Source organism: Solanum lycopersicum, chromosome 6 (genome assembly GCF_036512215.1).
Source record: "Solanum lycopersicum chromosome 6, SLM_r2.1".
NCBI classification, from domain to species: domain Eukaryota; kingdom Viridiplantae; phylum Streptophyta; class Magnoliopsida; order Solanales; family Solanaceae; genus Solanum; species Solanum lycopersicum.
This window is the reverse complement of record NC_090805.1, coordinates 44,164,080-44,189,231: the sequence shown is the minus strand read 5'-3', so window position 1 is coordinate 44,189,231 and position 25,152 is coordinate 44,164,080. Positions and strand designations below refer to the sequence as shown.

Here is a 25,152-nt window from a genome sequence, read left to right as displayed (position 1 = left end):
TTTTTTCACATAGTTTAAACTTTAAAGGCTTTTTGTTTGACTATTTTTCCTTGATTATTAATTTCCTAAATCATTTTACAAGACCTAATATGAAACATTAATTAATATGAATATAACACACATATCAATTATTATTTGTTAAAAAGATGTATAACATTCAAAATGGATAAACAAAAATAAATGAAAAAATATATTTATATTTATTTTGGTGTGTGTGTGGGAGGGGGGGGGGGGTGTTTAGAGAGTAGTGCTCAAATTATTGAATTCCACTGATGAAATCTCTCTTTCGTATTTCCTTTTCCTTTAAATTATGTATTTTTAATTATATACTAGAAAAATATTGGATCCTCTTTGATACTTTTGACTTCCAAAAGTTAAGGCACTCAGGTAGTGTGAGGCCTCCTTCCGTATTGCAAATAATTTAAGGAAAAGAAAACAGTACAGAGACTATATAATAAACTATAACTTAATATACCATTCAGTTTTCGAAACGTGGCACAATCTTAAAGAAAAACAACAAGTAGATTGTTTTGTTTTATAGAATTATTTATTCAACTAGTAGATAAAGTGCTTGAATTTAACAATATTTTTTCTATGCACCCTTACCTTTAGTTAAAGGGACTTCACTTGTATATCCAGAAAATTGTTTTGTACCCACTCACGAAGTTTTTGTTCTTTATCACTTTTTTTTTAATTTCTTCTTTTATTAGTGTATGTTCTTTTTGCAATTAGTAATGAGCCTTTTAATGTGCATGATTCGAATTTAGTCGAAGCTTGAATGCATGCTTCAAACGTCAGATGAAAAACTAAAAAGAAAAGAATTATTAGAAATGAGAATGAACGTCAACACAATAGAGTGGGTATTATCAAAAACCAAAAATGACCCTTTAGAGGCTTGCGAAGTACGAAGGGAACTTAAAAGGGCCATATCTTTTAACAGAGCACATTCAAGTGCTGGCCCAGTATCAGATGCCCAACCCAAACACACATCACAACACTAACTTTTTCTTACACAAATATTTTTATCGTATTTACTATTTTTTCATACAGTTTGATATAATTACATTGTATCTAACTATTTAATAATTTTATACTAAATTTCAAGTTAGATACATGAGAAGCACTCTAGATACACACTATATACATGTATCAGTGATTCGTATACGTTTAAAATACCATATATCGATATACGTTAGCGAGATATGAGAGTGGCAAGCGATCGAGATGGAAGGGAGACAAGCTAAATTTGTCTATATATCTCATATACATGTGAATCTACTGGGATTTAGTGTATTTAGAACAAATTACATCTAATTTTGATTCTAGATCTATCAAGATACTTGTACCTAAACGTATTTGAACGCATCAAAATACGATATTATTCGTAATATTGCAAACTGATATGTATCTAAGTAATTAGTTCCTTAACTAGTGAAATTTCTGTAAGTTACCTTTGTTCCATGGGCAAACCTAAAGGTAACCCAACAATACATTTTTAACATTTACATAATTTTATATCTCATTATAATACTTTTTTAACGTTTATATAATATTATTTCTCATTATAGATTGTTACAAAACCATATGCGTATACAACGATAAATGCGGATTGTTGTTTTGTATTTGTAGACCATGTTGTTTTTTCCTGGATCTTTTGGATCCACCTTATCCGTCGTTTTTCTGTTTCTGAATTTTTTCATTATTTTTAGCATGGCAAACACTTGATAATATATTGAAGAATTAGAGCAACATCATTTACCAGAAGTATTTCTTCTTATTGAAAGCAAATTGTCACAAAGTAAACAATTGAGCACACATTCATAATAGTGATAAAGGTCTACAAATATTTTACATCCTTTTTCAAATTTCACCAACAATGTTTTTGTGTTAAAACTGAATTGAAGGAATGAAATCACTTAGGGATAAAAGCACGAGTAATTAATGAATATCCTTAACCAAGGCAAAATAATTTCAATTTGCATGTCTAATCATTTAACGCCAAAATTTCTACAGCAGTAACAAATTGAGTAGGTCGCTTAGTACAGCTCGATCTATTGCCACTGTATTATTGATAAAACGGGAAAGGGTCAAAAATATTCTTAAACTATAAGAAATAGCTTAAATATATCCTTGAAGTATATTTCGGTTCAAATATATCCTTATCGTTAAATTATAGGGTCAAAAATACTCTTTTCATTAACAAAATCGGTTAAACGCCACTAAGATGCCATGTGGATGTCACATGGCATGCCACATAAGCCAATAAAGTTTCATTCATGCCACGTAGACTAATAAACTTACTCCTAATTTTCCTCAATTTTCTCCATTTTCTATAGAATTTAGAAACGATTTCACTGAAAAATATAAAACCCCTTTTCCTCATTTCTCCATGTTCTTAGAATGATTTCACAAAATACATAAGTTCTAAGAGAAAGGGGTTCTATGTTCTTCAGTGAAATCATTTCTAAATTCTAAAGGAAATACAAAAAATTAGGGAAAAGTTTATTTTCTACATGTATTGGAGATAATACAGAATTAAAGGAATAATTATATATGTTGATTAGTTAGTTAGTTAGGAGTTAGTTAATTTGTTAATGAGTTAGTTGGGTTAGTTAGGAGTTAGTCAATACATTCCACATGTATATATAGTACCATACTTCATCTTTGTAAGTCAGTTTTTCATATATACAAATCAGAAATTTCCCAAACTGATTTCTCTCTTCTACTCTGTTCATATTTGTTCAACATGGCACGAGTGGAATTCTATTGGCTTATGTGGCAATGTCATGTGGTATTCACATGGCATCCAAGTGGCGCTTAACATATCCTGTTAATGTGAAGGATATTTTTGATCCTATAGTTTGAGGGGAAGGGTATATTTAAGCCGAAATATAGTTCAAGGATATATTTACGCTATTTCAAATAATTTAAGGGTATTTTTTATCCTTCCCCGTTGATAAAATAATAAAGGATAGTTTGATGACTTAATTGTTATAGCAAGAAAAATTTAATAATTTACTGTCATAATAAGTAAAATTCAATTACTTTACATGACATGAAGAATTTACCAATCATAGTAGATATAATTTGGTAATTATATTTGTAATTAACCCAAATAAGTGCATCAAGGTAACTGAATTGGCAAACTTAAAGTCCAATATAACTACTCAAACCATTAGCCTATCTGCCTTCTTTCAATTTCACTCAGCAGAAACTTCAGTTTTTCTATATACACAAACATCATGAAGGGATATTGGCGTTTTATACACAAACCAGGTAATTAATGGTCTCTGTTTATTATTGTTATTTGATATTTTTTGTGAAAATAGGAAATATATTCCGTCACAAATAGTAATGGAAGGAACCTCAATTTGCTCGTGATGGAAGAGACAGATCAAATTTCCAATCTGCCAGAGCCAGTTTTGATCACATTCTGTATTTCCTTGACATCAAAGATGCTGCGAAAATGAGTACATTGTCAAAGGTTTGGAATTCTATTTGGACTTACCTTTCCTCTTTAGATTTTGGTGATAATTATTTACATAACTCCAAAAACACTGTGGTTAATTTACCAAATTATCGGTTTAAAGCTCTGGATGATTTGATTAAGGTACTTATAACCGGTAATATCAAAGAGTTGTTCATAGATGTTGGAGTATACACTCACAACAAGTTTCTCTGAAGCAATTTTTGCTGCTAAATCATTAAATGTGCTTATGTACGCGAATTTAAGCTGGAACTACCCTCTTATCGCGTTAATAATCTACGAGTGTTGTACCTCGAGGACTCATTTTTGGATGAGAAATTACTTCAAGCTATATATGCAATTTGTAGTGATTTAGAAGTTTTGTATTTGAAGAGATTTCATGGATTAACCAGTTTACAAGTTGCGGGAATGTTGCCTAAACTAAGGACAGTAAAGTTGAAATTTTGCCCCTCCTAAATTCAAGAAGGTTGATATTGTAGCACCTAATCTTAAAGACCTTTATATTAGTTCATTTAATCTGGACCAACGTGTAATCGAGATAACTGCTTGCAAGTCCTTAAAGTGTTTGAAGCTTACTGATGTGGCTGTCAATAGCGAATGGTTACAGAGCCTCCTTCCAAATCTATCAAACCTTGAAGTCATTTATTTGAATCATTGTCAGTCCTTGAACTTCGTGAAGATTTCAAATAGTTGCGTTAAGTTTCTGAAAGTAGTCGCATGCTCTCATTTAATTGCTGTTGATATGGATGATGCTCCTAACTTATTAAGATTTTCCTATGATATTCATCATGGAAGAAATGAACTACTGGCTATTTTGAACCCTAACTGAAAGCTTCGCGATTGCAGGAGGTTATTGATCAAATTAATTTTAGAAGCTCTTGACACTGAATGGTACTCCAAGCTCATAGAGTCTATTGGTAACTTTGATAAATCCAGGGCTATTACACTTAGTTGTGACTCTGATAAGGTACGTGCAGCGAATTGGCTACTTGCCCTGCCAGAAGAAATTGTTCTGGATTTCTCATTGTTCTTATTATTTGTTTTTGCAGGTGATAGTTAATACCGAAAGAAATGAGAGAAAACTTGGTTCCTCCACTAAACATATACATATAAAAATTAGGGACAGGACGAATTATTCAGTAGTGGACGTTGTTGATAGTTTACTTTGGATTTCTCCTCACCTGGACACCTTATCTGTGGACCAGGGTCGAAGCATACAGAGCTTGATCAAGGCAATATGCTTATCTTTCAAAAGCACTGGCTAAGGTTTCTTATCTCTAAAGTTTTTTTGCAATTAGTTTCTTTTGATTCATTGTTTTAGTAACATAGCATCCTTCATGATTGGTTCAGTATCTTTTGTTTAGAGTCCAATTATGAGAAGATTAACCATAACCTAGGAGATAATGGTCAAAAACACATAGATACTAGTCGAGATGTGTTTTTGATAAATAGTTGGTAATAGTTCAGATAAGAAACACAAACACCTTATAGTTGAGGTAGGAACTTGCAAAAAGTGACACTCCAGGTGTGTTTCGGACCATTATCTCCAAAACATAACGGTTTGTAAATCAACTGCTTATATGTATTCTGTCGACTAAAGAAACTTATATGAGCATATCACGTTTTATATATTATACCAACATGCGGTTCATATTTATGATCGGTTGCCTGTTTTACCTTTGTTCCTGTTGTGGTTTTCTCTGGTTTCTTAGTTTACATACAGAAATGCTGCTGATGATAAAGATCGCAAACGTAATTGGGCATCTCTAGCGTGGATATGTTGGAGTCATGGGCTGAAGAGAGTTCAATTGCAAAACTTTACACGTACGGAGCTAGAGAAGTTGAGAAACTATTTTCTAAAAATTTCAAATACTTTGAGCATAATTGAAGATCCACCAGAATGAAGCCTTTCCACTTCTCTTCAATAAATGTACTTGTGAATAAGTTTATACATTATGTGTTGTTGAGTTTAGCTAATTTTATGTTTTGAATAATTTTGTTTTGGTGATTTACTTGTGGGACATTTGTTTGCAATGACATTGATCTGATCTGTTTCTAATTTGAAGTTTCAGACATCGAGCAAATTATCCCAAAACTTTCTCAGTGTATGATTGTCCTGGTGCACAGCTTGACAAATGAACTGATACAGAACCAATTTGATTGAAAGAGCCAGGTATAACAAATTTTTCATGATTCATGAACTTTTGGTGCCCTTGTTTTTCTGTAGATCGGGAGGTGGGTGTTGTCCATTGAGGCAAGGGTCTATAGTTAACAAATAAAATTTCCGCACATACTATCTCCCTAGACCTCACTCTACGTGACTATATTAACTACTCCGTAGTTAAATGAATCTATAAGATTTGTTGTTGATTGTTTTGACAAATTTGTGATTGAATTTTTTTGAAATTGATATACAAAACTTATAACAGCAACATACAAAGTGTAATTAACAAATGGATTTGAAAAAAATAGAGTGAACATAAAGTTTAACCCTATCTCAGAGAAAAAGAGAGAGGTTTCTTTTATGATAAACACTCGACTTAAATGTAAGAAATCAAAGTAATCGTGAAAAAGGAAAAAATGACAAAGAAGAAAACATGTCAATTAACAACGAAAACGGTATAAGAGCATTAAAAAAACAATAATTACAACAGAATGGAGTGATATGATAATTGAAACATAATAAACAACCGTTGATAACAAATATCAAAAGCAAGAAATTACATGCACAAGGTTAATACTACGATATTCGTCACACAAATTAAATAAGGACCCTATACGTGGATATTTGTGCACTTTGCTCTTTACAAGGACCTTGAACAAACCCAAAACTCTTTATTAAAATATAGGTCAAATCCATCGGTGACTTTCTAAAGTTGGCACCAAATTTCATATAGACATCTCAACTATGATATGTTTATTTTAGACACCTCATGTAGGGTTCCGTTATATTCTTTCGACACTTTTCTTACAATAAGAAAAAAGTTGAAGGAGAGTGTAATATACTCGTTGATAATGTGGCAAACGATGAATTAAATGATTACATATGTTATTTTAAGTTAAAAAATATTTTAAAATCTATTTAGTAATTAAAATAAAAATATTATTCTAAAAAAAACAATTTAACCCCTCCCCACCCCCGCCTCCCATAGTAGTTGTCTTCTCTACTATACCCAACAATTTTTTTAATTTGCTCTCTAAAATTGTTTTAGATTCTATTTTTCTTTCTATTTTAGTGTTGTTTTGAGCGGAGGAGGAGGGAGGAGGCTAGGAGAGGAAAAAAGAAAAATTATAAAATATGAGCGTTTATATTCATTTTTTGACGAAAAAGGTGAAATTGAAAATCGTCTTTTTTCATACACTCTATATTTCTTTTGTGCTTTTTTCTTTTCTTTTACTATTTTTCTTTCTTTTTAGTGTTGTTTTGTGGAAAGAGAAGAAGGAGCCATCAAATATGAAATACGGGTGTTGGTATCTGTTGATCCTGCAAAAAAGGTAGAGGGATGTGATAGTAAATTTTTAAAAAAGTAATACACTGAAGAAGAAGAAGAAAAATGACTTAAAAATGGATTGATAAAAAAAAATTAACCTCCATTGAAGGAGTTTAAGCTTGAAAAAATGGTGGGAGGTGGTGACATGAAAATTAGAGAAGAAGAAAAGAAAATAAAATAAAATCATATTTTTCTAAATTGTATCAAATATATTTGTAATGTAGAGAATTATTAATTTATAAAATAAATCGGATCATATATTTATATATGGGTATTTTGAATATCTTATTATCTTATCTAAATGGGTGATTTTTTTCATTAGCTCAAGTTGGGACTAGAGAAAAATAATATCTTAGAGAGATTATTAATTTATCGAGTATCAATTTAATGAAATTTTACTATAAACAGTTTCGCGTGATTTATGAACGATATTTAGAATCCAAGTTAATTTCCAAAATTTCACTAAGTTAAGCTAATTTATACGGGTGCCATCTATGGCTGTAGGAACTCGGTATAATCATGAGTTTTTAATGATGTCTTTTGATTTGACTAATGTTTCGGCGGTGTTTATTTCAATGAAGGTATGAGAAATAGTTGAAGGCAATGAAGTAGATGGACTTCGATACATTTAGAAATTAGATAGAAGAATAAAATATTTATTTTTAATAGTACTCTATTAAATAAATAATTCATTTCATTAAGATAAAGAATAAAAAATAGGCATTTTTTTTTTTTTTTAAAAAAACAATGTAAGTTGTCATAATTTAAGTGAATTGCTCTATTATCTCATCACTTAAATTGTTATAATATTTTCTTTTTTAAAAAAAAATTTAAAAAATTAGTTCAAAAATCAAACAAGTAATATGATAACTTTGTGATATTTCAAAATTTGCTACTAACGGAAGTCCAAAAGTTGCCAAGTGGTGGAAAACCTACAAAATATCAAAGACGTACCTTTTCGTTTGTCGAACAAAAAAAGAAAAACAAAGTAATGTATATCCTCAATTTTCTCCTACTCCAATTCCTAATGTGAACGTGCTCTCTTTCGTGTTTCGACCCTTTATAGCCCCTAAAGGAACAAACCCTTCTTCTTCTTCAGGTTTTAGATCTACCGCGTGTTTTTTTTTCCTTAATCGGGTATTTACAAGTCAAGAAACCCCTTTTTCTTCATATTTGTTACCCTTTTATCTTTTGGGTCTACCCCAAAATTCAACTTTCGCTTCTATAAGAGTTTGAATTTCGAATTTCCGATCCGTTTGTTGGTCAATTTCTCCATATTTTCTCTTTAAAGATTGAATCTTTGGTCCTTATATCGAACTACCACAAGAAGTTTTTAAATTCTGTCCTGTTTAAGTGATGGGGGTTTCCAATTGTTCCATTACTTTGCCACCGACCCAGCAGGTTCCACTGCCTAAGGAGTATGGGGTAACGAAACCCTTGTCTCTAGCAGGACCTATGGAGGCTGATATTCAGCGTACCAAAGAGTTGGAAAAGGTTTGATCTTTAAGGTTCCTTTTTGTTTACTATGTTGATTTTTGTGCTTCAGTATACGATGATGATGACTGTGAATTCTAGTTCTTGGTCGGTGCTGGACTTTATGAAAGCGCTGAGGAGGCTGCTAAGAGAGAAGGAGTTCTCTGCCAGCTAAAGCAGGTAATTTCTCTTTTCCTTTTATGTTTTGGTGATTAAGGAGGAATTCTGGGAGATCAGAAAAAATAGTAAGTTGGTTGAGACTCAAAGAATTGAATATGAAGTAACATATGATTATGAGACAGTGGAGTTTCAATGAATCCTGAATACTAAGTGTTCTAATAGTGAAATTGAATTGGTCCAAATGGATATTGAGAATTCATATAGCTGATCTAACTATTTCGTCTCAATTTGCGGTTGTAATTGCTGATGTCTGAACATGGGATGAGTAGACTGTGAATGGTAACTGCATACAATTTGGATTGGTCAAATATTGGATGGTGGTTTAGATTTCAGCACAGAGAGAACTGATCATTGCTGTGTTTTTTTGGGAATTTCTCTTTATCTTACTGAACTTCGTGAAATAGAAAATGTTGTATCCCCATTCACCTGCATTTATTAATTGTTGACCATCCATTTGATGCTTCTTTGTTTTTCCCTGTTTGGATTTCTTAGTCTGATTCGGCACTAGATTATTACTCACTAATTTGCAGTAACATTCGATGTATTAAATGTAACTTTTTTCTAACTCAGCAGTGTAATATCTGATCACGAAATATTTTCAGTTTTATCTGCTCCAAAGTTTCCTTCTTTCCAGTTTAGTGGTGGGATTGTTTCCCTGATCTCTCAATGAACAAAATGATGTCATTGCGGATGTCCTTTCATGTTAGGCCGTTCTAGGCTAATAGTTTTTTTTTTGCCTTACTCTGTAGTATTCATAGGTTAATACCAGTGTTTTGGAGGACGAAAGGCAACAATGATCTCGTGATGCCAGTAAATACCAAAAAATTAGAATAGTTAATTGCATATATAAACAATCAAAATCTCAATAGCAATAACATGTTAGCAAATATTTCAAGTTAAAAACTGAAAATAGATAGTACATACTAAAGTCTAGAACTTGAATGAGGAAAAACAGAACAAAAGTCAAAACATCGAGAAAAAACACAGTGGTAAAAGTAACTCTGAGCTCTGAAGAAGAAGAAATGTTTATTGGTTGGACTTTGGATTCACCGGAAGAATTTGGCTGGTTCCGGAGAAGTCTTGTTGTGTCGACAGGTTGGAGCCTCTGTCGCAGTCTAAGAATGCAACTGGACATATTTGGAAAGAAACCCCTAAAATTACATTTTAACTTTTAAAACCCTGAATTGGTCGCCTCCTTTAAGAGATTGCAAAAGACTATGTTTTTCTTGCCACGGCATCGCCTTTTGAAGATCGCCTCGCCACAAAGCTAATAGGCGATGAATGGCGTGAGACGATCACCTTTCACAACACTTTTTAATACTAAGATGAAGGAAATCAAATGATATTCCTTAGTCGATGGTAAGGAATGAGGATCACGGGGTGGGTGTTGGGGGGGGACTATTTCTCTCCTTTATATTTTTTTGTTTGGGTTAGTAAAATTAAAATAGAATTTTGTTTTCAGTTTACCCCTCAATGTCTTGTGGAAAGAGTGGAAGAGTAGCCTTAGTTTTTAGCTTGTTATCTTCTTATTTCCTTTGCATTTCAAAATTTTCGTTTCTATTTTTTTCTCAACCCAGTCTAGTGACATTTTTGGATCTTTACCTTCTCAGATTGTGAAGGACTGGGTGAAAGATCTTACTCGACTGAGAGGGTACATTGATCAGATGGTTGAGGATGCAAATGCTGTCATTTTAACTTTTGGTTCTTATCGACTTGGGGTAAGCAGCTTCTTTCTGAAGTTCCCTTGGACAGTATATGTTTAATGTTTTGCTCAGATATACATAACAAGAAATTTAATTGCAGATCTAGAAATAGTCGGAAAGTTGTTTCACTGTGCCACCTAGCAAAGTCTTTGGTGTTATTATATTATATCACAAGATGTGAAATTAACTGTATGCAAGCATGAAATAGTTGGTTTTAATTGTTACAGTTTTTGGGTCAGAGTGGTACAAGTATGCCACAAAAACTAGAATAGTGTCCAAAACAAGCTTGCGTCTCTGGTCCTAAATTGATGCAACTCATGCATTATACTTGTTCTTCAGACTTCAGACTTCTGAATTTTGTATTTGTACCAATCTGATCGTTTTTCACACGATAATATTCCCTTTTGTGACTATTCTCAATTTTCAACCCAAACATAACTTCACTCAGTTGTCCTTACTGTTATTTTTCGTTAAGATAGATTCTTCTACAGGAGCTCTTTGCTCAAAAACACAGTTGGCGCCTGTCATTGGGAGGAGTTCTTTTTTTGGGTGGATGGGTGAATTGGGTGGGTCTGCAGTGCTCTATGCTGTTTGTTTTCTTGAAGCTGCACCTGCTCCCTTAACACATGTAATTACAATTATGTACTATTAAGCTTTACAGTTTGCGGGGAATGACCGATTGTTTGATGTCCCTGAGCAACTCTATTTGACTAATTAAATATGATTTCTTTTTGTAGGTGCATGGTCCTGGAGCTGACATAGATACCTTATGTGTTGGACCATGTTATGTGAACCGAGAGGTCCTTTTGGTTTCTGGTTTTCTTTTCAAGTTTAAGTTGGCCATTTTATATTGCATCTAATATCAACCTTGTTTGCCAGAATGACTTCTTTTTTGTATTGCATAATATTTTGGTGGAGAGGGAAGAAGTTACTGAACTACAACCAGTCCCAGATGCACATGTCCCTGTTATGAAGTTTAAGTTTGATGGGATCTCAATTGATCTTCTTTATGCAAGCATTTCTCTTTTGGTTGTGCCAGATGTAAGTGTTACATCTTTGTGAAAGCTGCCATTTCCTTTTGGCCTCCTCCTTATAACGGACACCTTTTCTATAGATCAAACTTCGCTTCAGAGGAAATCTATTTTCCCACACCAACATTTTGTTCTGGAAAAAGGCCCTTATTTTTCTTAGACTTCTGCTTGTACTCCGGATGCTAATTCCTTTTCACCTGCAGCAATGTGAATTTCAGCTTAATCCTTTCTGGATCCAGGGCTTTTACATTGTTGAATTTCTTCATTTGTTATATTCATGGTATACCTGACCATTCCTGGAGCTTACCAAGTCATGGGATCCAGACAGGACTGGAATACGTGAATGCTCTATTTTCTCTGAATGGAACTGACATTCAATTTATGGCATCAATCAGCTGCTTAGACCACTAATAATAGTATGCCTGATGTTTCCTTTTACATCTTCTTGTGACAGGACTTGGACATATCCAGTGAATCCGTGTTGTTCAATGTTGATGAGCCAACTGTAAGGAGCCTTAATGGCTGCAGGGTGGCAGATAAAATTCTTAAAGATGTTCCAAATATTGAGGTGATGGTCCCCAACCAAAAAGGAAACAGAGGCCAGTAAATTTTTCGATATTCTAGTTCTTGCTAGTAATAACCCATTTGTCTTCTTCAATGCAGTTTTTCCGGATCACACTTCGATGTTTAAAGTTTTGGGCTAAACAGCGTGGTGTTTATTCAAATGTAGGTTCACTTTTTTTTGTACTCCCTCCTCTCCGGCTTAATTAATGTTTGCTATTTTCTATGACTTGTTCGTCTTGGATTCTTTTTTAGGTGACTGGATTTCTTGGTGGAGTTAACTGGGCTCTTCTAGTTGCTCGGGTTTGCCAACTTTATCCAAATGCTGTTCCGAGTATGCTGGTTTCTCGTTTTTTCCGCGTATATACACAATGGCGCTGGCCAAATCCTGTGATGCTTTGTCAGATAGAGGATAAAGAATTTGGATTTTCTATCTGGGATCCACGAAAAAACCCTTGGGACCGGACACATCAGATGCCAATTATTACACCTGCCTATCCTTACATGAACTCTAGCTACAATGTCTCTTCAAGTACTCTTCGTGTTATGACAGAACAATTTGAATTTGGTAACAACATATGTCAGGTATGAATTATTCCCCTCTGTACATTATGTTGTGTAATTAGCTAATACTGGCTTTTACTCCTTTTTGCTTTTCCATATCAGGAAATTGACCTCAATAAAGCCCGGTGGACTGCATTGTTTGAGCAGTATCCTTTCTTCGAAAGCTACAAGAACTATTTGCAAGTTGACATAGTTGCAGCTGATGCTGATGACTTACTTGTATGGAGAGGCTGGGTCGAATCCCGGTTAAGGCAACTTACTTTGATGGTAACATCTACACTTTTTGAAATAAGTGATACTCGAGAGGCTCTGGTTCCTTTGTGTTTGAGCCTCTACAGAAGAAAAAAGAGAAGGTAGCAAGTGAAGCAGATGTTTACCATTTACTTATAATTCTTGTTGTATCCTTGCAGATAGAACGGGACACATTTGGGAAATTGCAGTGCCATCCTTGTCCGCACGAGTATGTGGACCCGTCCAAACAGTGTGCTCATCGTGCCTTTTTCATGGGTTTGCAGAGGAGGCCAGGGGAGTTGGTTCAAGAATGTCAGCAGTTTGATATTCGTGGGACAGTTGACGAGTTTAGACACCAAGTAAACATGTATATGTATTAGAAACCAGGAATGGAAATGTTTGTGTCCCATGTTCGTAGAAAGCAGATTCCCCCTTGTATTCTATCAGATGGTTATAAACGAAACCAAACACCAAGGCTAATGAGTGGGCAGCTGGGAGAGAAGCCTGTCACTAGTATTTTTAGGTCAAGATCCAGAGAAAGAGGAGGTTTGGAAAGGAAAAGAGAGCTTGAATGTGTGGAAGAGAGTCACCAGAGTTTGGACAAAAGACCATCAATTAGCCCTCCAAGAAGGGAATCACCTTCGCCTGAACTTATTGTTGGTGAGAAAAGTGGCATGTTGTTACAACAGTGTTTCTCGACAGTTACTGGAGGGAAGAGAAAGAGTGAAGAAATTTCAAATAATGTGACGAATGATAAGATGCAGTTTGCTGTTCCTGATGAAGATGTTTATATTGAACAAAGGAAGTCACAAAGAGCACAATGTGTGGAAAGTGCAGATGGATGTGTATATCAGTCTGGTGGTGTCACAAACCTTGTTGAAGCTGGTACCTCTGGAGCTCCTGCGCATGAATTGCTCCGACTCGGCCATGATGGTTATGCAGCGGGCAGTACTGGTGGCAACTCTCTCCGTTCCTCTCAGGGTGACTTATACAGAGCAGAGTCCAAGTCTCTTTTGAATAATGTATGTGAAAATGGTTCAAGATTTTTAGAAGATGCGTTGCGGGAGTTAGAGGTTTTGAATCAGTCGATTTTGCCTCTTTTATCTTTCTGACGTCATTGATTTTTATAATTCATACTTCCATTTTTAGCTTTTGCCATAACTTTGACCAATTCTATTCTTTTTGTGTTTCATGAAGCCAAAAGCTGCTCGTGGAGTTTTAACATCTCCGGATAGCATTCGATCGGAGTCTGTACAAAAATCCTCTATAGGGCATGTTTCACGATTTGATACTTGCACTTACTTTTTGTTTTATATATCAGTCCTTTTGTCTTTAAAGGTGCTGTATTTTGGTTCTCTTTTATAGTCTTGTAGGTAAAGTGTTGCATCAACAGCTTGAAAGAAGTGGAGTCGCAGCATTGAGGGATGAAAAGCCAACGCAACATGGTAAGTATGATGTTACTTGTTGGCTGTCATTTCTCTATGTTTTTCTATTCCAGGCAGCTTGCATGTCAAACATTCAGAGGGAGAGTCCTGATATTTTGCGGAGAGTTGGACTCCTGTACAGTTCAGTTTATATATAAAAAGAAAAAAAACACTCGAAACACTGCTGAAACTCTCAATTGATCTTTAGTTCATGGAAAATCTCAATTGTAATCGGTTTATTGGAGAGTTTCAGTCTCTTAATTGTATTTGTATTCCGATGACAATTAATGACACACCATATTTCCCAATTTCCCTTTTCCTTTGTGCGTGTGAATTAGGGTCATTGGTACTTGATGTTTGTAATAACATCTCCTGTGAAATCCCAGAGTCTATGCTAGGCAGAATATATGCAAATTTTACTATCATCTTATCCTTGGTGGTAATTGATGTCTTTAGGATCATGAAAACTGCTTTTCATTAATTGCTCTTTTATTGTTTGTTAAATTAATAAAATAATTTTCGTTTCATATTAATGTGACTCTATCCAATTTTAGAAACTTGGACGGTTTATAGAATCTGAAACACTACTAAATCAATAGATTTATCAATCAAAGAATATAAGACTGAAATTTGAATTAATATATTTGGTTGATGGAACACGCAAAAATTGATGGTGCCTATGAAAGGTCACTGTAAATTGGTTCAGTGTATAATTTGTGTGTGGTCAAAGTAATAGAAACTCTTTTCTTTCTGGATTAAAGTGAGAATTACAACAATATACTAGTTGTTATAAATCTATTGAATTAAGTGGATTATTCATTAAGCTTATCATAAATTTATCCTTATCATGGATATATATTCTCAAGGTGATATGAACCTTTTTGGGATAGAAATGTATCTAGTAATGTGACATTAAATATGGTGACCTTTTGATTGATTTATCTACCTATAAATAGAGATATCACTCATCATTGTAATATATACTTAAATAAGAAAAAAGTCTTCTCCTACATCTACTTCTTTTGTCTTCTTCCTTCATATTTATATTATTCTGAGCTTAGATTTTATAACACGTTATCAGCACGAGTCTCTAGCCAATTGAGAGTGAGTTTTAATTTTTCTTTAACTCATGTTTTGGTTGATCTCATTATGAGAATCAAAGTATTATTTGCATAAAATCAGGTATGTATTTTCTAAAATATTTTATGATTTAGAATAAAATAGTATCCAGTCACTAACAATTATCAGGAACCAAAGGCATATACAACTATTGATTGAATATGACATGCTATACAAAACTTCTTAAATGGAAGAAAGTATATATAAAATTTTAATAGCATGAGTTTGAATATTATTTTGATTGTTTTGAAAGACTCAAAGGATCATATTATACTTAGCTCTATTATACCGTTGGTTAAGTGCAAGACGATGGATTCAAGTTTCATCGCACCAAAAGGGTAAGACATCAGGTTAAAGTCCGGATGCACCATAATGAAAAAATGTTTGAGGGTAAGATTCATGTTCTATCGCATCAAGAGGGTAAGACATCAATTTGAGTTTTAATGCACCATAATTGGGTTCAAGTCCCATAGAATTATGGCGTAACACGTCTTATATGGGTAAGACATTGAGTTTGAGTCAATGCACCATAGTGATGATAAAATGATGACTAAGACAAAAAATAATATATTTTTAATGAAAATTCTTAAAATTCATCTCATGAATTTGCTCCATTCCCTAAAATGAATGTGGTAGCAGTATATGATAAGTTTGAAATTTGCCCACCTGCTCCATTCTATCATACGAATGTGGTTGCAGTGAATAATAAGTCTGAAAGATGACAAGTGATTGAATGTATGAATAAGGGCGTGGATGAACGAAATTATAAATCATCAATATGACTAAATGAAGAACACTATGGGTTCTCCAAAGAGTCCTTCAAAATTTGTAGGTAATTTTTATTATCAAAATGGTATAAAAGGTCATTGGGCTTGCGATCTTGTCGACCCAATATTTGATAAGTTTTATAAATCCTCGATCAAAATAAAAGTATATAAAGTGGTGGTGCACTTTTTCTTTCAAAGTGATGTTGAGGTGTGTCATGGAAATATGATGAATTTTAAAGCCATGATAATGTGTTAATAATGCAAATTTATGAAGTACATAAAATGATTAGTCCATTCCTTGAAGAGAATGTGACTTGTGATGAGTATCGTGAATGCTCGACCATTCTATAAGAGAATGGGTCAAGATGTGATAAAATCATTATGGGTTGGATATATGCCACAACTCACCTCGATGGAAGGTTTGAGAAAAAATGATATATGTCACATCTCATCTCTACGGAAAGTTTGAGAGAAATAAATAAATTTTATTTGTCATGAATGGTCAATGGTCGTGTGCGTTTATATGTCATGGATATTATGGTATGTTTGTTATGAACTACCGAAAGGGTAAAAAGAAAGAAGTAATTCTTGTCTATAAAGGTTATAGTCATGATCAAATATACTGTGTGACAATACAAATTTGTCATTGATTATGTACCTATGGTACAACAAAAGAAAGCAAGAAACATGTCTTGATTGTAATAATTTTTTACCATGACAATAACAATATAGTTTTCTCCTTAAAGAAGATGTTCATCATTTGGATGGCATCATGAAATATGTGATAGTTCTAACGAGTTGTGATATTGCCAGAGGAATAATATTGGGTACGGTTGTAATAAGTCTCAAAAGAAACTTTTTAAGTTTCGAATGAATTGAAAAAAATATTGAGACTATGAATTATGAAAAGGTCAGGATCTGAATTTGTTATTATATATGGATAAATCACATTCATTGAGTACCCCAATGATTATGAGATCGTTTGAAATAAATGATGATTCATTTTGATCTCAAGAGAAGGACGAAGAGCTTCTTTCTTTTTTTTCAAAGGTTCCCTCAAGGGGATTCAATAGATAAGTCAAAGGAGCATGGAGGGGGTGAAACCTGACCTCCGCATTACAACACTAGGAGTGAGGGACATCCTTACTCTCTAACTTATCAAAATAAAAGGAAAGAAAAAAAGGAGGAGGGTTGCTCCTTGTTACATAAGCTTACAAAAAAATCTAGAATTCATAAACTAGAAGCAACCAAACAAAATTTAACCAGGGTCGAATATGAAGTTTCCCTTCTTCACTCGAATTCTAATGTTGGGCTTGCCAACTACATCATTGTTCAAGGTGGAAGTAACCTTAGAAGGAAGATTTATGGCCTCGGTGAAGAAGGTAGTTGTTTTGCAATGTTCAGCCATATTAGCGAGCAAATCAGCTGTAGTATTACCTTCTCTGAAGGTGTGAATGAAAGAGAAGTCACCAAGTGAACTCATGGATTGAATTTGCTTAATATCATCTTTCATATGCCAAGGGGAATCGATCATACCTTTAACCATCTGAATAATCAATAGGGAGTCAGATTCAACAGCAACCCTGTGAAAATCATGATCTAGACACCATCTTAGGCCAGTCTTTAGAGCTAGTGCCTCAGCTGAATTATTTGAGCAAAAACCAAAATAGGCACTGAAAGCCATAATCATTTGTCCAGCATGATCCCTAAGTACTCCTCCACCTCCAGCACTTCCAGGATTTCCTTTACTACAACCATCCACATTCAATTTTAGCTCATTGTAGTTTGGTCTCTTCCATTTCACCAATTTAATTTCAAGCTTTGGTGTGATGTGATCTATGAGATGATAGATACTGATAATAGAAGGTGAAAGTGGAAGTTCTGGAAATTGAGAATTAATAATCAAATAGAGGAGGTTGGAGATTTGATCAATGATTCTAGGAATAGGAATTCTAACACCTTCATGTTTGAAATTGCACCTATACTTCCAAGTTTCCCAGCAAATAAGAGATGGCAGACTCTGGAGAAGGAGTTCATGAACTTTGTTGACAGGTTTGATCAACCACCATCTCATAATCTTCGCCCTGACATTCTCATTAGAGTTGTGAAGGATTCCACAAGTATTAGAGAAATATTTCCAAAGAATACATGCAATGTTTCCATCTCCAAACAAATGATTTATAGTTTCATTGGCTCCCTCTGTACAACAATAGCATTTTGAGGGTCCATGAACCTTAAATCTGCAAAGTGCTTCATCGGTTGCTAATTTACCTCCGAGTAACCCAAGCATGAAGAATGAGACTTTGAAAGAAATTTTGTTGTGCCACATCTTTCTGCTTGTTAAAAAACGAGCCCTGGACTTCCTGATATTTTGCCACGCAGACTTGCTAGAGAATAAGCCTGACTGGTCAGGGAGCCAAATAGGATAATCAACACTTTGAAGATCAAACTTGATATCCTGAACCTCAGAGACTATATTAGCAGGCAAAACAGAATTCAGCTTTGACAAGTTCCGTTGGTTTTGATTAATGAAATCCGACACTTTGATCTTCATAGGTTTATTTCCTTGTTGGACGATATTAGACAAGGCTCTTTTGTTGGTCCAATTATCATACCAAAATGATAAGTTGCCCTTTCCAAGTTTCAAAAATATATGTTGCTCAGCTTCATTCTTGACATCCATTAGCCTTCTCCAGTGATGTGACTGCGTATAACTTTTTTTTCTTGCAATGGGATGATATCTTTTACAATACTTTGCCTGCAAAAAATTTTTCAAAATAGAATTAGAAGTTCTAAAAGTCCACCAAGCTTTGACAGAAAAAGAGATACAAGTATCATGAAGAGACCTGAATCCCACTCCACTTTCATTTTTGGGGTAACAAAGATTTTGCCATTTAATCCAATGATAACTATTCTTATCATTAGAGCTACCCCAAAAGAAATTAGCAAAAGCTTTTTCAATAAGATCAAGAGTGGTTTTAGGAGGATAAACATCAGAAATGATATGCAAGGGAAGGGAATGAAGAACAAATTTAATAAGGACAACCCTTCCTCCAAAAGATAGCATTTTACCCTGCCACCCATGAATTCTTTTAATAATTTTGGCAACCATATTACCGAAGTATTCGATCTTTTTTCTCCCCGAAAAGATAGGACAACCAAGATAAGTAAAGGGAAAATGGGAATGAGAGTAACCAGTCATGAGTCTAATATCATCAATGATTCCCTGAGGAGTATTAGAAGAAACCAAAAAAGAAGATTTTCTTTTATTAACAAGTTGACCCGAAACTAATTCATAGAGCTCAAGCTTCTTCATCATCATCGAAATGGAAAGTATATCACCAGATGAGAAGAGGATGGTATCATCCGCATACTAAGATGTGTTATCATTGGAGATCCTATATCTGCAGAAAAAGGAATGAAGTTATCTATAGGAAGGTAATCCATCATTCTAAAAAGAAGTTCAGCGCCAATGATAAAGAGAGAAGGAGAAAGAGGATCACCTTGTTTTAATCCTCTAGTGGATTTAAAAAATCCATGTCTAACTCCATTAATATTAATAGAGTACCAATTATTGGAAGTTAATCTCTGTATTAAGTCAATCCAAATCTCAGAAAAGCCAAAGTATCTCATGATTAAACAAAGATAATTCCAAGAGACCCTATCAAAAGCTTTGGTCATATCTAATTTAAAAATGACATTACCATTAATATTAGGCCTTTTCATATTGTGAACAAGTTCTTGAGTAAGGATTATATTGTCGGAAATAGATCTATTCTTCATGAAACCAGACTGATTAGGGGAAATGATCTTGCTCATAAGGGGAGTAAGTCTGTTATTAAGCAGTTTAGAAATAATCTTGTTAATGACATTACTAAGACTAATTGGTCTATAATCAGTAAATTCTTGAGGGCAATCAATCTTAGGAATTAATACAAGTGAGGAGTGAGAAAATGACCTGGGAAGCTGCTTTCCATTGAAAAATTCCAGAATCACAGTATAAAGATCTTGAGCAATAATATTCCAGCAATGTTGAAAGAACTTACCTGTGAATCCATCTGGTCCAGGAGCACTGCTCGCATTCATTGAAAAAACTACCTTTTTTACCTCATCTAAAGTTGGAATGATCACTAGGGCATTGTTGTCAACCTCATCAATCACTCTAGGGATATATCTTAGAGGGGTAGTATCATTGCTTATCGATTCTTCACTAAATTGCTTTTCAAAAAACTGAATGTCTTCATCAGCAATGTCTGAAATATTGTCAATCCAAGTTCCATCTTCCTTTTTAATCCTTGTGATGGTCAACTTCTTCCTTTTAGAGTTGATCACAGAATGAAAAAAATTTGTATTGTTATCACCATCAGAGAACCATTTCATACCAGACTTTTGCCTCCAATAAGATTCTTCCTTCTTGATATGCATAATGAACTGAGCATTAACCCTGTTAAGCTCTATTCGATTGTTATCAGAATTGTCATTAAGACATTTATCTTCAAGTTCTTCAATCCTTCTGTGAAATTCTTTGGTCTTGTCAAAGATATTTCCAATATATGCTTAGACCAGTAAGAAAGCTTTTTGCAAGTGTTTTTAAGCTTTAGATGGAAACTCCACATAGAACTCCCATCCACTTTTATATTCCATGCATCCTGAACAACTTGCATAAAATCATCTTGAGTAGTCCAAAAGTCAAGAAACTTGAAGTACCTAACAGGATTAACTTGAGGGTTAGACATAGTAATCAAGAGAGGAGCATGATCAGAGCCTGTTCTTACTAAATGTGATATAGTAGTATTCATGAATTTATTGGTCCACTCATTATTCACCAAACCTCTATCCAACCTTGCCCAAATTCTTTTTTTAGGTTCCCATCCGTTGCACCATGTAAAAGGGGCGCCATTAAAGCCTAGATCAGTCAAACCACAACCACCAATACAATCAATGAAAGGCATACTTCTGGAAATATTGTGAGGTCTACCACCTCTCTTTTCAGTAGGGTCTGTAATAGAATTAAAGTCACCACCAATCAGCCATGGTGTATTAATGCTATCAGAGAGCCTTTGAAGGTTATCCCACAAAGGTTGTCTTAAATGGTCAGTACATTTAGCATAAACCAGGGTGAGGTGAATAATTTCTCCAAAATATTTGATAGAAAAAGTAACTTGTTGTTCCATATCCTCAATGATATTACAACTAATATGACTGTCGCAGAAAAGCCAAATTTTATTGGTACAATTTGCAAAAGCAAATTCAAAACTGAGACGTCTTTTGAACTTGTCTAAATTTTTTTTGTTGCTGAAAGGCTCCATAATGCCAATTACTTGAAGATTATGCATCCTTTTGAGTTGTTTCAATCTGTCAAAGGCACCCTTAGATGTGATGCCTCTAATGTTCCATATAAGAGACTCAATCATTAAAAGGTTGGACTTAAGTTATTTTGATCCTGTGAATAACTCACAGTGTATTTGTTGTTGATTCCTTTGCCTCTTCTGCTAGTTCTTGTGGTCATACCTCCCCTAGAGTGATAGGACCCTCTAGGTGAGAGATTATGTTTTTCAGTTATATCCCCAAAGGCTTGAACCATTTCAGCAAGTGGAGGAAGTTGTTGATTGAATGTTTCCATCAAAGTATCCGCCAAGTCATCACTTGTGGCAGATTTTTCGTCCATGCTAGCATAATCATTCTCAGAGGTGGAGTTGTTTTCAGTCTCATACTCGGAAACTGAACCATCTAGTTCAGATTCATGCAACTCATTATCATCACATTCTGAATCCTCAACAACTTCATTATTATTTAATAGCGAGTTTGAGTTTATGTCTAGTAAGGGTGATTTGGTGAGAATTTGATCAGGAGGATCTGCTGGCTTTTGAGGGGTATGAACTTTATCTCCATTTTGTACGATCTTAGTGTCATTGTCCTCTACAGGAGCTCTATTGTCATCCATAGGTTCTCTATTGATCTTCTTGCTTGTAATATTATCGGTGGAACGAGAACTGGTTGGCATATTCTGAAGTTGTTGATTGTTGAGTGGAGGAGTATTATTCAAAGTTTTGATGGTTTGGTTAGCCTGACCAGAAATCACATTACTTTTTTGAAATTTTTCTTTGTTGCTTGTGTTTATGTCAAGTTGGATGGCATCAATGATTTTGCTCGCATGTTCGTGTTGGTCCTTGCATTGAGGATTAAGATGATGTTCTGGCTGATTTTGTTGAACTTGCCACTGTAAGTTTTTCTTGTTTCTATTTCTTCTTCTGGTCATCTGTTTGAATCCATCAGCATATGCTTCAGTTTGATCTTTGGTGCCCAAAGCTTGATCATTTTGCAGCTGATTAACATGATCATTTTGGTTCTCATGCCCAATGCCATTGCCCTTATTTTCTCTATGCTCATCCCTTTCCTTGTTTCTGCACTCATTCTGAGAATGACCTTGAAGTAGACAATATTGACAGTAGGAGGGGGCACCCTCATATTCAACGTCAAGCCAGTATCCATCTTCAACATTGGAGTCTAGCCTTTTGAATCCAACCCAAATTTGATCTTGTCTAGGCTTTAGCAAATCAATTTCGACCTTCAGCTTAGCGACATTACCCCTTGACTTAGAATATGTAGCCATGTCAGGGGCCATTGCGTTACCAATCGAGCTAACCATCTTAGAAAGAATATCCCATCTAAACAAATGCCAAGGCAACTGGTGTACCAAAATCCACACAGGTGCTAAAGATGTTTCAATTTCAGGTACAAAGTCAAGTGACCATTTGATAATCTTCATGCTATAAGGACCCAATGTGACAAATGATTTAAAATAGATGTGATAAAAATCTGATTCATTGTTGAAGTCTATATAAACATGATTTTGGTCGAAGTAAGCTATTTTGACCGTACCTTTCAAAGGGACATGGCTATTGAAGAGTTTTCTTAGTTCATCCATGTTTGGTTTCCCTTTTGTGAATTTCCCAACAATGGTAAAGCGACAATCTTCCGCAAGATTGACGAAATAGTCTTGAGCCGAGAAATACACCGCCGGCTTTCCCATATGTGTACCATGAGAAATATCAACTGGTTTTTCCCCCTGTAAGTTTGTCTTGAGATTTTCCGAGATAGTTGATGCATAGGAAGGCTTTGAGATAGTGCTCGAAGATGCATTATAAGGTTTAGAATTGGTATTTGAAGTGGAGGGATTGTGGTTTAAGTTATTATTATGTGATGACGGGTGTGATTTAGAATAGTTTGGTGTGGCATGACTATGAGTTGGATTGTTAGTTTCTACTGGGTTGGCATTGTTGGTCCTAATTTCTCCGTCAATGCGTTTTGCCTTGTCAAAATTTGAAGAAACCTTTGGAAATTGATAGTTATTTTTGGGTGGAATCCTCTGTTCTAATGGTTGCATAGGAGGAGTTGGAGCAGAGGGGTTATTTTGTTGATGGGTCTTATTTTTTATGTCTGATGAGTGGGTTTTCTTTGTGTGGGTATCAGTGGTGTCAATGGGATCTTTGTTGTGGTTGAGATCGGAAAATTGGACTATGTTCGGTGGATCCGGTGGAGCTGGTGGAGGGGGTGGCGTTTGGACCGCTAGTCCAACTAATTCTATCGTTGACATGTAGAGAGAAGGCAGAGAGAATTAGCTAGAGAGAGAAGATATTTAACAAAAATAACATGGATGAAGAGCTTCTTGGTGATAAAACTTCACATCTTAGTGCAATCAGGGTACTAATGCATCTTGCTAACAATTCTCGGCTAGATGTGTGTTTTGCAGTAAATTTACTGATAAGATTCGGTTTCTCCCCAACAAAAGGACATTGAAATGGTATTATATATATACTTGAATATCTTTGAAGGACCATAGACACGGGTTCATTCTATTCCGAAGAATTCAAGTCAGAGTTGATTGGTTACGCAGATGCAGAATATTTATTTGATCCGCATAAAGCACAATCTCAAACACACTATTTGTTTGCATATGGAGGCACAATAATATCCTGACGATCAATGAAACAAATGTTGCTATGCAGAAATAAAAGCCCTCCGTGAAGCAAGTCGAGAATGCGCCTGGTTGAGATAAATGACAGACCATATTCAAGAAATGTGTGGTTTTTCTTTGAAAAAAAATATACCAACCACAATGTACGAAGATTGGAGACATCATCGCAAAAAATTAACTGGTGTTTTAATCAGGGGAGTATAATATGCGTTGCACTCTTTTTTCCTTGACCGAGGTTTTATCCCACTGAGTTTTCCTGGCAAGGTTTTTAATGAAGCAACAAATAGTGCGTATCAAAAGATATGTGTATTCTTTTTCCTTCACTAGAATTTTTTCCCACTGAATTTTTCCTAGTAAAGTTTTTAACGAGGCACATTATCAATGGACATCCAAGGGGGAGTGTTATAAATCTATTGAATTAAGTGGATTGTCCATTAAACTTATCATAAACTTATCCTTATCATGAATATATATTTCCAAGGTGATATGAACCTTTTTGGGATAGAAATGTATCTAGTAATGTGACATTAAACATGATGATCTTTTATTTGATTTATCTAACTATAAATAGAGATATCATTCACCATTGTAACATATACTTAAATAAGAAGAAAGTCTTCTCCTACATCTACTTCTCTTGTCTTCTTCCTTTATATTTATATTATTCTGAGCTTAAATTTTATAACATTAATAAAATTTCACGTGATCTGAAGAGAATAGATTATTATCGAGAGACACTTAGCTAGCAAACACATATCAAAAGCAGAATTGAAAGGAAAGATACCATAAATAATAGAGAGCATTTAAAAAGAAAATAGAATTAAATGTCATTAAAGTAATGAGGATATAACAAGTTCCTAAAACTGACTTTCTTGTCGCACTATTTTTAAAACAAAAAAGAAGCACAACCAAGGAAAATGTGAAAAACATTAAAACTGGGGTGGGTGATGCCATGCTCCTATGCCCTCAACCGATAGAGATTGATGATTAAATTTTGGTCAAACTCCAAAGTATCCAACACAACAGAATACACACTACAAATTAGATTGACTTATTTTTAATATATAAAATAACTTTTACGTATTTGGATAAATTAATTTTTTTTATAACACATATTAAGATAAAAATATTAAAATTAAGCCA

At 34.5% G+C, this 25,152-nt stretch overlaps 1 long non-coding RNA gene and 1 pseudogene across 2 annotated transcripts; both read left to right on the top strand.

Annotated features, from left to right (window-relative positions):
• Positions 1-1,696: 1,696 nt before the first annotated feature.
• Positions 1,697-5,546, top strand: LOC109120501 (uncharacterized). Its single transcript, XR_002027910.3, has 3 exons — positions 1,697-3,484; positions 4,334-4,454; positions 4,537-5,546. It is a non-coding gene; the product is annotated as an uncharacterized lncRNA (long non-coding RNA).
• Positions 5,547-8,334: 2,788 nt separating this feature from the next.
• On the top strand, positions 8,335-14,453 carry LOC101254002 (nuclear poly(A) polymerase 4-like; annotated as a pseudogene). Its single transcript, XR_011221797.1, has 11 exons — positions 8,335-8,472; positions 8,554-8,631; positions 10,242-10,349; positions 11,072-11,134; positions 11,214-11,375; positions 11,820-11,933; positions 12,029-12,091; positions 12,182-12,511; positions 12,593-12,757; positions 12,901-13,794; positions 13,919-14,453. The product of XR_011221797.1 is annotated as a nuclear poly(A) polymerase 4-like (transcript).
• The last annotated feature ends 10,699 nt before the right edge of the window (positions 14,454-25,152 follow it).